At 36.1% G+C, this 12,446-nt stretch overlaps 1 long non-coding RNA gene across 1 annotated transcript; it reads left to right on the forward strand.

Moving 5' to 3' along the window:
* Window positions 1-395: 395 nt before the first annotated feature.
* Window positions 396-9,505, forward strand: LOC140712309 (uncharacterized). The gene is made up of 2 exons (XR_012093835.1): window positions 396-487; window positions 8,879-9,505. It is a non-coding gene; the product is annotated as an uncharacterized lncRNA (long non-coding RNA).
* The last annotated feature ends 2,941 nt before the right edge of the window (window positions 9,506-12,446 follow it).

Genomic DNA, 12,446 nt, shown 5'->3' on the forward strand with positions numbered 1-12,446 from the left:
GACTGGCATTACCATTGTTATTGATCTTTATAGCAAGAATAATCATTTCAAAACAATTATGTTATTCTCCTCATTTTTTCTTTAAAAACCTTTATCATTCTTTACTTCCCTGAATATAAACATAGTTAACTGTGGTAACTGTATTCCCATCACAAGGCTGTAATGCCAAATAAACATAATTTTCTTTCAGAAAGTCTCCCTCTGTTTGTTATTTGTTGACATAAATCGTGTTCAGAAGTGGGACCTAGAGTAGGATCCCATTTGGATGGAGTCAGAGATTCTCGGAACCAGTTTGCAGTACTTACTTGAGCCTCTCTGCTTCCATGGCTCCCTGCTTCCATGACTCACCTTTCCTGTCCTGGAGAGTCTTCTCTCAGCCGAGGATTCCTCTTTTGGGTAGCAGCTCTTGACTTTCTTTGCATAAAGCCACCTTACTAAAGAACCATACATTCCTCCTGGGATGATAAAAGACTTTTTGTCTTTTCTGGTAAGTCTTTTCTGATATAAAGACAAGTGACTTTTCTGTTGGGCACTCTGGTTTCTGTAATTTACATTTTGTCTGTGAGGCATGTCGTTTCTGGTGAATTCCCTTTTGGTTGTGTACCTAGTTTAATATTTTGGTTGATGTGCAAGCCTGGGTTAAAATTTTTGTGAACACTATTATCTTGGTTTCTTTCGATTTGGTTTGACTCTTCTCCTTTGCTTGCTTCTATACATTTTCTGAGAGTAATCATAAACATAGTAAATGGTGGGCACAGGATGGCTAATTGAAAGTCACTGGGTGGTTGACACCATCTAAAACACTGGTCCAAACTCTTGATGTCCTCTGACAGGATTTATAGGCTTTTCTTTGTTCTTGTGAAATTAATAAGAAACAGAATGGGATTCTCAAACATTAAGACTTGCCAGGTTTCCTGGGACTCCAGCCAGCTACATATTATGGACTGTTCTTCACATTTTAAAACGGATGGGCAAAGTTACATTAAGAAAAATTCAGAGCTCAAATGTCCATTATTCAAACTCTCTAAAACAGTTCTAACTATAGAGTTGGTATTGTGATTTCATGATTAAAATTCTAAAATTAAAGGTATAAGATCTTTGTACATTTGTATAAATGTCTAGGTGTGTTTATGCACATGTACATGTGTTATGTTATGTGTTGTATCTAAATGGTAAATGCTCCAGAAATTTTATTTAGATGGGCTTAGATAAATAAATACTCATATAAAATATATAGTAATTAACCCAAGTGGCTCTTTAGCTCATGTGACTTAAACTGGCTTTAAACTTATTAACAAGATAGAAATATCTTCAGAAATGTCAGTGTACAGTTTTGCTGGTTACATAGTTTTATATTAGTTTCTGCTGGATGTTGACACACAGATTATGAAACTGTAAACCCAGCCTAAACAGAATGACCTTTCCTTTTGCAATTCTTTTTGGTACTTAAGACTAATTTAATATTGTTGTTTTAATGAAAACAACTGTATCTTAGTGAGTTATTGGCAAAATACCTACCTATTTAACTTTAAAGTTTTTACTTAGATGAACACCTGATATTCACAGGCTTTCAAGATGGTTAACAGAAATAATTCCAAATGATGACTAGCTTTGTCTAACTTCTCAGTTTCCACAAGTAATCTAGGTAAACTATTAAAAATAAATAAATCAGGTAAATGTAAATGGCATAAGCATTTATAAGTAAACTTTTTATGTAATTTAAAAATTTAAAGCTCTGTTGCATTAAATTAAGTAATAAATACTCATTAAATGTCTAGGTCATTTCCAAATACGACAAAAACTAAAACAAATTGGTGATCAAAAATAAGTTTGTTTTTGATCCCTTAGATTTTATAGAAAGACTAAATATATTTAGATCTATTAATAAACATAATAAATTATCTTATGGGAAAACATGTCTCTAAAAATTTTGAAAGGGTTCTCATCTATAGAACAGTGATATGTGACAATTCAAATTTGCTTGCTAAAAATTAAGATTACTGAGTTAAAAATTAATTAATATTTAATTCTGTACCCAGAACGTGCACAAAAAAGTAAAATATGTTTCTGATAAGAAAAATTAGGAAAAGGGCATTAAAAATGTGCTTTTCATTGAGAAAGAAATAGTAATTTTGTTTATTTTGGAGGTTATTTAAAGTTTTTTTCAAGATTTGGATTTAGGAAGGAAACAGAAACAAGATAGAAAGGAACCAGCAAGAAGGAGAAAGAGATGCGAAGAAAGTTATGCCTGTGAAGATGTATTTTCACTAGGGAAGATTAAAAAGAAAAGAGACTGATTTTTCATTAGACAGAATCTTGTGTAGTAAATCTTTGTCCTAAAATAAAATGACTGGTTATTTTAAAAAGAGAAAGCCTAGGACAAAGCAGAAAATTCGAGCACATTGTAAATGATCTGAGTAAGTTGTAATAGGTTTCTTGAGGGAGGAATTTATGGAAGGAATGTTGTGTGTGATCAAGTTGGGTATAATTACAAGGAAATTATGTCTTAAAAATGAACTTCAATATTAAAAATATGCTAATATAAAACTAAAAAATCTCACTCTCTATGTTAGAACAACAGGTTTTTTTCAAGTATGAATTTGCTCTTAATAAAACTGTAAAAGGTTTTGATTTTAGTTCCAAAATCTGTTTCTTTAATAGTCGTCTTCTAAACTGCAAACAGTTTCTATTTCTGCCACATTTACTTCTGAAATACATTTAGTGTCCCTAGATTCAGGTTGGAAAAATGCTGTTGTTTTCATTCAGAATGATAAGTTCATTTCTTGAGTAAAATTTTCTTTTCTGAAATATCTTGGATTCGCATTTCAGAGGTTCAACTCTTGCTGTATCTTGCTGTACATTGTTTGCAGGTCATGCATTATTGCTTTCAGCACTCTTTCTTTCTCCTTTTCAAAGAGTATATCATTTTGCTTGGCTGTGATAACTCTCTCCATCAATCTTTTCATCAGTTCCTGTAACATTTTCTTTCCGGTTCTGTAATAACTTTGCTGTTATGGTCTGACACTGAAATGTTTATCTTAAAGGCCTAGCAGAGCATCCTTTTCCTCCAAAATTACTTGATTCTGTATTCTTGACTTTTCTTTATGTGTGTGAATTGTAACCAGGAAACTCCCCATGTTGTCACTAAGAGCCATGTATTGCCCTGCTGAAGGTACCACTAGTTTTCTTGTTTACATTCCCCTGTATATAGTGCACATTCAGAATCTTGGAAATATATTCTTTCTGTGTCTGATTAAATTTAAGTACTGTTTTTCAGCAGGTTCCGTTTGCAAGTTACCTACATGGGCTTCAGTGAGAAGCAAGAACACGGCAAGAGGTGCTTCTTTACTTTTCTAGTAACTGCCCTAAGAAACAAAGATTCTACTTTTTATCAAGATAATTTCTTGTTTTGTCTTTATTAGGTTTTTGGTTACCTAGGAAAACCAAACTTCAAAAGGTTTAAGGTTTTTACATGTATGTAACATTCGATATTGCTTTTGAAATCTTTTGATTATCACTCTGGTTAAATGACTATTATTTTATAGTGATCTGTCATTCTGTTTGGATGAAGTGTTTTGAACCTTTTGACATCTTTGGAAAGCTTCTCCAGGGTTAAAATTCCAAATGAAGCCTGTTATACCTAAAATTAACTTTGGGCCTCTGGAGAACCTCAAAGAATGTGTCTCTCATTTTGTAGTGATATTAAATGATTAGGCTTATTTGGTAAATTGTATGGGAAGCATTGTTAAATGATAAGTGATACTAGATCTTCTTTCAGTTACATTTATGGATATATTATTGATATATTGTTTCAAACATTTTTATATAAATTCATAAAAATCTAATATGTTATCAGTCATAATTTTAGTTGTTAATATTAAATCTTTTTTCAAAATGATATTTTTGTGGATATTTATGTGAGTATCCTAAAAATTATGTAAGATGTATAAAAGTCTGATGGTCCTAATGTGACATTGTCAGTCATAATTCTATCTTAATGCCACATGTAATAAAAATAACTAAATTTCATTGTAAATTGTGAACTTTCATCATTTTTTTATCAGAGCTAGCTTCAGTTATTGTTATCCACTGTTATTGTTTTGAATTCTTTAAATGCTTTGTAACCAGCTATAGTCCAAAATTGCTTTTCGTGGAGAAGTCTAACAAGTACTCTCGAACACAGATTTCTGGTAATGTTAAGATCAATGAATGAAATAAAAATATTTCTCATATAGAACTCTAATATAGAAACTGATCAAGCAAAATGAAATTTAATTACATGAAATTAAATAACTGAATAAGAGGATTTTTTTTTTTTTTTTTTTTTTTTTTGAGATGGAGTTTTGCTCTGTCATCCAGGCTGGAGTGCAGTGGCAAAATCTCAGCTCACTGCAACCTCTGCCTCCTGGGTTCAAGTGATTCTCCTGCCTCAGCCTTTTGAGTAGCTGGGATTACAGGCAACCACCACCATGCCTGGCTAATTTTTGTATTTTTAGTAGAGACAGTTTCACCATGTTGTCCAGGCTGGCCTCGAACTCGTGACCTCAGGTGATCTGCTCTCCTCAGCCTCCCAAAGTGCTGGGATTATAGGTGTGAGCCACTGCGCCTAGCCAAGATCATGTTTTTATGATTTTTATTCAAAACATTGTTGGTTCTTTATTTAAATGTATTGTTTCCCAGATTTAAGGATTGTTTTTCTTCTTAAGCTGTTTATAGTTTACAACAATTTGGTAGAGTATAGTTTTGTGAACAAAGGTGGAATCATTTTTTTTCACATTTCTTTAATATTTACTTTAGGTTTAGGGGTACGTGTGCAGGTTTGTTATACAGGTAAATCACATGTCATGGGAGTTTGGTGTACAGATTATTTCATCACCCAGGTAACAAGCATAGTACCTGATAGGTAGCTTATCAATCCCCACCCTCCTCTCACCCTCTATCCTCAAGCAGGTTCCATTGTCTGTTGTTCCTTCTTTATGTCTATATGTTCTCAATGTTTAGCTCCCACTTATAAGTAGGAACATGCAGTATTTTGTTTTCTGTTCCTACATTAATTAGCTTGGGATAATGGCCTCCAGTTCCATTCATGTTGCTGCAAAGGACATGACCTTGGTTTTCTTATGGCTGTGTAGTATTTCATGGTGTATACATATCACATTTTCTTCATCTAGTCTACTGCTGATGGGCATTTAGTTTGATTCCATGTCTTTACTGTTGTCAACAGTGCTGTAAAAAACATACACATGCATGTGTCTTTATGGTAAAACAGTTTCTATTTCTTTGAGTATGTACCCAGTAATGGGATTACTGGGTTAAATAGTAGTTCCATTTTAAGTTATTTGAGAAATCTCTACACTTATTTCTTGTTCTGTGGTCCCAGAGCATTGGAAGTATGATTTCATTTTTTTTTTTTTTGAATTTACTGAGGATTGTTTTACGGGCTCATTACGTGGTTGATTTTAGAGTATGTGCCATGTGCAGATGAGAAGAGTGCATACTCTGTTGTTTTGGGGTGGAGAGTTCTGTAGATGTCTATTAGGGTCTATTTGGTCAAATGCAGAGTTCAGGTCCCAAATATCTTTGTTAGTTTTCTGCCTCAGTGATCTAATACTATCAGTGGTGTTTTGAAGTCTACCACTATTATTGTGTGATTATCTAAGTCTCTTTGTAGATCTCTAAGAATTTGCTTTATGAATCTGGGTTCTCCTGTGCTGGATGCATATGTATTCAGGATAGTTAGGCCTTCTTCTTGAATTGAACCTTCACTGTGATGTAATACCCTTCCTTGTCTTTTTGGATCTTCGTTGGTTTAAAGTCTGTTTTGTCTGAAATTAGAATAGCAACCCTTGCTTTTTTCTGTCTTCCATTTGCTTGCTAGATTTTTCTCCATCCATTTACCTGTAGCCAATAACGTGTCATTGCATGTGAGATAAGTCTCTTGAAAACAGCATAGAGTGGGGTCTTGCTTGTTTACCCAACTTAACACTCTGTGCCTTTTAATTGGAGACATTTATTTACATTCAAGGTTAATATTGATGTGTGTGGATTTGATCCTGTCTTCATATTGTTAGCTGGTTATTATGCAGACTTGATTGTGTGGTTGCTTTATAGTATCAATGGTATGTATACTTAAGTGTGTTTTGGTGGGGACTTGTGATGGTCTTTTCTTTCCACATTTAGCACTCACTTCAGGACCTCTTGTAAGGCAGGGTTGGTGGTAATGAATTCTCTTAGCATTTGCTTGTCTGAAAATAATCTTATTTCTTCTTTGCTTATAAAGTCTAGTTTGGCTGCATATAAAATTCTTGGCTGGAATTTCTTTTCTTTAAGAATATTGAATATAGGCCCTGAATCTTTTCTGGCATGTAGGGTTTCTACTGAAAGATTTGCTGTTAGTCTGATGGAGTTCCCTTTGTAAGTGACCTGCCTCTTCTGTCTAGCTGCCTTTAACATTTTTTTCTTTCATTTCAAATTTGGAGATTCTGATGACTATGTGTCTAAGGAATGGTCATCTTGTATAGTATCTTGCAGGGTTCTCTGCATTTTCCAAATTTGAATGTTGGCCTCTCTAGCGAGGTTGGGGGAATTTTCATGGATGATATCCTGAAAAATGTTTCCCAGGTTGCTTGCTTTCTCTCCCTCTGTTTCAGAGACAGCACCACCACTGAGACATAGATTTGGTCTCCCTCTCTCTTTTTTTAAAAATAAATGGTCTTGGCTGGGCGCAGTGGCTCAAGCCTGTAATCCCAGCACTTTGGGAGGCCGAGACGGGCGGATCACGAGGTCAAGGGATCAAGACCATCCTGGTTAACATGGTGAAACCCCGTCTCCACTAAAAAATACAAAAAACTAGCCGGGCGTGATGGCGGGCGCCTGTAGTCCCAGCTACTCGGGAGGCTGAGGCAGGAGAATGGCGTGAACCCGGAAGGCGGAGCTTGCAGTGAGCTGAGATCTGGTCACTGCACTCCAGCCTGGGCGACAGAGCGAGACTCTGCCTCAAAAAAAAAAAAAAAAAAAAAAAAAAGGTCTTTTTACATAATTCCATGTTTTACAGAGGTTTTGTTTATTCTTCTTCAATCTTTTTTCTTTATTTTTGTCTGACTGTTACTTCAGAGAACTGATCTTAGAGCACTGACATTCTTTCCTCAGCTTGGTCAATTCTGCTGTTAATATTTGCAACTGTATTCTGAAATTCTTGAAGTAAGTGTTTCAGCTATATCAGATCATTTTGGTTCTTTCTTAAAATGGCCATTTTATCTTTCATCTCCTATACTGTTTTATTGTATACCTTAGAATCCTTGAATTGGGTTTCAACTTTCTGCTGAATCTCAATGATCTTTGTTCTTGCCCATATTCTGAATTCAATTTCTGTCATTTGAGCCATTTAAGCCTGGTTAAGAACATTGCTAGAGAACTAGTGCACTTGTTTGGAGGCAGAAAGACACCCTGACTCTTTGAGTTGCCAGAGTTCTTGAGCTGGTTTTTTTAATCTGCGTGGACTGATGTTGCTACAATTTCTTTGGGTGGGTTTTTCTTTTTGCTTTTTTCTTCTTTGATTCTCTTGGGGTTTGATTGGTATAAAGTGGTACCAGGTGGGTTCAGTCAACTAGCTTTGTTTCCCGTCCCCAGGAATCAGTGAAGGCCAGGAACAAGTTCCGGGGCACAGTCGCCCTGCACAGGGTTCCCAGCTTTCTCTTCCTTCAGGCCAGCATGTGTGTCCTCCCACTGTCCACTCTCAATCATTTGATTCTCCTCCCTACTTGATTTTTCCAAAATTCAGAAACTATTCATGAGTACTCTTCTCTTTATGACAATATGATTATTTACATAAATTTAATAAGGATTTAGCCTCTATATTAATACACAGTTGGAAACATTGATTATATTTCCAAAGTTTCAGCTAAAATAATATATTTGAGAATGAATATAAAATGCCTGGCTTCAAGGGTTCCAGTCTTATAGTGAATGAGTAAGAATTGTCACTTTCTGCCAGACCCAGAAACCTTAAGAATGTTAGTAAAATAAGTTTCCTAGCCCAAAGAAGTTTTAAAACCTGAGATTCCTATGTGATTGACGTAGAAAAAAAAAAGTCACATTTTCAAAGAAAAACTGTAGTACCCTGTTAATAGATAGTAGCCCTGTTTTGCACTGTGCATTGTTTTCAAGTTCTTGTTGTCTACCTGTAGACAGGACTTGATCCTGAATTCTTCTAATTTCCTCCAATACTTGGCTACAGCTCTCCAACTAAAATCAAAGGCTGTTATGTTCTTAAAGTCCTATAAGCTGAAACTAGATAAGTCTTAAAAAACAAGTCTCATGATTGATGTATGGACCACACAGCAAGTTCATTCACAAAACCGCCTGATGCCATAGCAGAGAGAGTTGAAATGCAAACCAGGAGTAGTTAGCCTTTTCACATTATAGAACACTTTTTTTCACGACACTGGAACAAGACTCCATGTCATTATGAGGCTCTTATCCTTTTAATACTACCTTTTTCATTTGTCAGTAGAATGGTATAATTGAAATCTTAGAATCCAAACACCTGCTGGTAACTGAACAGAACCTCACCTAAGAAATTATTTAGTATCCATTGTTAAATAAGAAAATGCCTATGCTATTACTAACACCACATGCTATACTTGAGTAAATTCCTCTGTGAAAGTTGAGACCCATATACACAAAATAAGAAAACAGGTCACATGGTTACCACAGGTCTCACCTAATTCTTTACGGTCGTTTGATTTATTCAATTGTCTTAAAGCCTAGGCTTATGGCTGAAAAACATTATGCAAACTGGGTTGTCATGTTACTATTGATTTTACTTTGTTTATCCACTTTTTAAACTTTGTATCTGCTATTTGTTAAATTTTTACAGAAGTACAACTCCTAAAAGAATAATACTGGCCTAATAATTTGAGATGATGACAAAAAGCTATGAAGCAGACAAAATTGAACTTAATAATGAACTGCAAGCAAACAGCCTGAGAGCCACTCCTTCAAACCTCCCTTGTTGTTCAACTGTGACTACGTGGATTTTGACCCCGACTCCTAGTCACCGATAACTTCCATCAACATGGCATGAGACCAGTAACCGAGACAGGTCACTCCTGGCACCAACGGAAATCAACACCTAACTACAGAATGATTAATAGTGATGCTTTTGGAAAACGATCTTGATCAAATGAGAGAAACATGAAAGTTGTCAGAATCAAAATGGAGTCACAATGTTAAAAGAAAACCCAGATAAACAGAGCTCGGGAAGGTTATGAAGACAGGGTTCTCATGCTTGTATCCCTGATTTAAAAAAAAAACGGAAAACAAAAAACAAACAAAAAAAACTATCACAAAAGACTGCAAAACAACAACCCAGCATTAAGAACATCATAATCTTACACAAAAAATACTTCCGCAAGGTCGTTTTCTCAGCAACTGCCTATCCAGACTTGGACTGGCATCACCCTTGTTATTGATCTTCATAACTAAAGATAGTCATTTCAAAACAGTTACATAATCCTCATTTCTTCTTTAAAAGTATTTGTCTGCCTTTACCTCGCTGCATAGGCACACAGTTTACTATGGCATGCATACTCCCATTATAATGCTTTATTCCCGAATGAATATTATTTTCTTTTTTTTTCTTTTTTTTACACTTTAAGTTCTAGGGTACATGTGCACAATGTGCAGGTTTGTTACATATGTATACTTGTGCCATGTTGGTGTGCTGCACCTATCAACTCATCAGCACCCATCAACTCGTCATTTACATCAGGTATAACTCCCAATGCCATCCCTCCCCACTACCCTTTCCCCATAATAGGCCCCGGTGTGTGATGTTCCCCTTCCAGAGTCCAAGTAATCTCATTGTTCAATTCCCACCTATGAGTGAGAACATGTGGTGTTTGGTTTTCTGTTCTTGAGATAGTTTGCTGAGAATGATGGTTTCCAGCTGCATCCATGTCCCTACAGAGGACACGAACTCATCCCTTTTTATGGCTGCATAGTATTCCATGGTGTATATGTGCCACATTTTCTTAATCCAGTCTGTCACTGATGGACATTTGGATTGATTCCAAGTCTTTGCTATTGTGAATAGTGCCACAATAAACATAAGTGTCCATGTGTTTTTATAGCAGCATGATTTATAATCCTTTGGGTATATACCCAGCAATGGGATGGCTGGGTCATATGGTATTTCTAGTTCTAGATCCTTGAGGAATCGCCATACTGTTTTCCAAAACGGTTGAACCAGTTTACAATCCCACCAACAGTGTAAAAGTGTTCCTATTTCTCCACATCCTCTCCAGCACCTGTTGTTTCCTGACTTTTTAATGATTGCCATTCTAACTGGTGTGAAATGGTATGTCACTGTGGTTTTGATTTGCATTTCTCTGGCGGCCAGTGATGATGAGCATTTTTTCATGTATCTGTTGGCTGTATGCACATCTTCTTTTGAGAAATGTCTATTTATATCCTTTGTCCACTTTTTGATGGAGTTGTTTGTTTTTTTCTCATAAATTTGTTTGAGTTTTTTGTAGGTTCTGGATATTAGCCCTTTGTCAGAGGAGTAGATTGCAAAAAATTACTCCCATTCTGTAGGTTGCCTGTTCACTCTGATGGTAGTTTCTTTTGCTGTGCAGGAGCTCTTTAGTTTAATGAGATCCCATTTGTCAATTTTGGATTTCGTTGCCATTGCTTTTGGTGTTTTAGACATGAAGTCCTTGCCCAGGCCTATGTCCTGAATGGTATTACCTAGGTTTTCCTCCAGGGTTTTTATGGTATTAGGTCTAACATTTAAGTCTCTAATCCATCTTGAATTAATTTTCATATAAGGAGTAAGGAAAGGATCCAGTTTCAGCTTTCTACTTATGGCTAGCCAATTTTCCCAGCACCATTTATTAAATAAGGAATCCTTTCCCCATTTCTTGTTTTTCTCAGGTTTGTCAAAGATCAGATGGCTGTAGATGTGTGGTATTATTTCTGAGGGCTCTGTTCTGTTCCATTGGTCTATATCTCTGTTTTGGTACCAGTACCATGCTGTTTTGGTTACTGTAGTCTTGTAGTATAGTTTGAAGTCAGGCAGCGTGACACCTCCAGCTTTGGTCTTTTGACTTAGGATTGTCTTGGAGATGCGGGCTCTTTTTTGGTTCCATATGAGCTTTAAAGCAGTTGAAGAAACTCATTGGTAGCTTGATGGGAATGGCATTGAATCTATAAATTACCTTGGACAGTATGGCCATTTTCACAATATTGATTCTTCCTATCCATGAGCATGGTATGTTCTTCCATTTGTTTGTGTCTTCTTTTATCTCACTGAGCAGTGGTTTGTAGTTCTCCTTGAAGAGGTCCTTCACATCCCTTGTAAGTTGGATTCCTAGGTATTTTATTGTCTTTGAAGCAATTGTGAATGGGAGTTCATTCATGATTCAGCTCTCTGTTTGTCTGTTACTGGTGTATAAGAATGCTTGTCATTTTTGCACATTGATTTTGTATCCTGAGACTTTGCTGAAGTTACTTATCAGCTTAAGGAGATTGTGGGCTGAGATGATGGGGTTTTCTAAATATACAATCATGTCATCTGCAAACAGGGACAATTTGACTTCTTCTTCTCCTAACTGAATACCCTTGATTTCTTTCTCTTGTGTGATTGCCCTAGCCAGAACTCCCAACACTATGTTGAATAGGAGTGGTGAGAGAGGGCATCCCTGTCTTGTGCCAGTTTTCAGAGGGAATGTTTCCAGTTTTTGCTGGTTCAGTATGATATTGGATGAGGGTTTGCCATAAATAGCTCTTATTATTTTGAGATATGTTCCATCAATACCGAATTTATTGAGAGTTTTTAGCATGAAGGGCTGTTGAATTTTGTCAAAGGCCTTTTCTGCATCTATTGAGATAATCATGTGGTTTTTGTCTTTGCTTCTGTTTATATGCTGGATTACATTTATCGATTTGCGTATGTTGAACCACCCTTGCATCCCAGGGATGAAGCCCACTTGATCATGGTGGATAAGTTTTTTGATGTGTTGCTGGATTTGGTTTGCCAGTATTTTATTGAGGATTTTTGCATCGATGTTCATCAGGGATATTGGTCTAAAATTCTCTTTTTTTGTTGTGTCTCTGCCAGGCTTTGATATCAGGATGATGTTGGCATCATAAAATGAGTTAGGGAGGATTCCCTCTTTTTCTATTGATTGGAATAGTTTCAGAAGGAATGGTACCAGCTCCTTCTTGTACCGCCAGTAGAATTCGGGTGTGAATTTGTCTGGTCCTGAACTTTTTTTGGTTGGTAGGCTATTAATTATTGCCTCAATTTCAGAGCCTGCTATTGGTCTATTCAGGGATTCAACTTCTTCCTGGTTTAGTCTTGGGAGAGTGTAAGTGTCCAGGAAATTATCCATTTCTTCTAGGTTTTGTAGTTTATTTGCATAGAGGTGTTTATAGTATTC

Source organism: Chlorocebus sabaeus, chromosome 8, assembly GCF_047675955.1.
Source record: "Chlorocebus sabaeus isolate Y175 chromosome 8, mChlSab1.0.hap1, whole genome shotgun sequence".
Taxonomy (NCBI): Eukaryota; Metazoa; Chordata; class Mammalia; order Primates; family Cercopithecidae; genus Chlorocebus; species Chlorocebus sabaeus.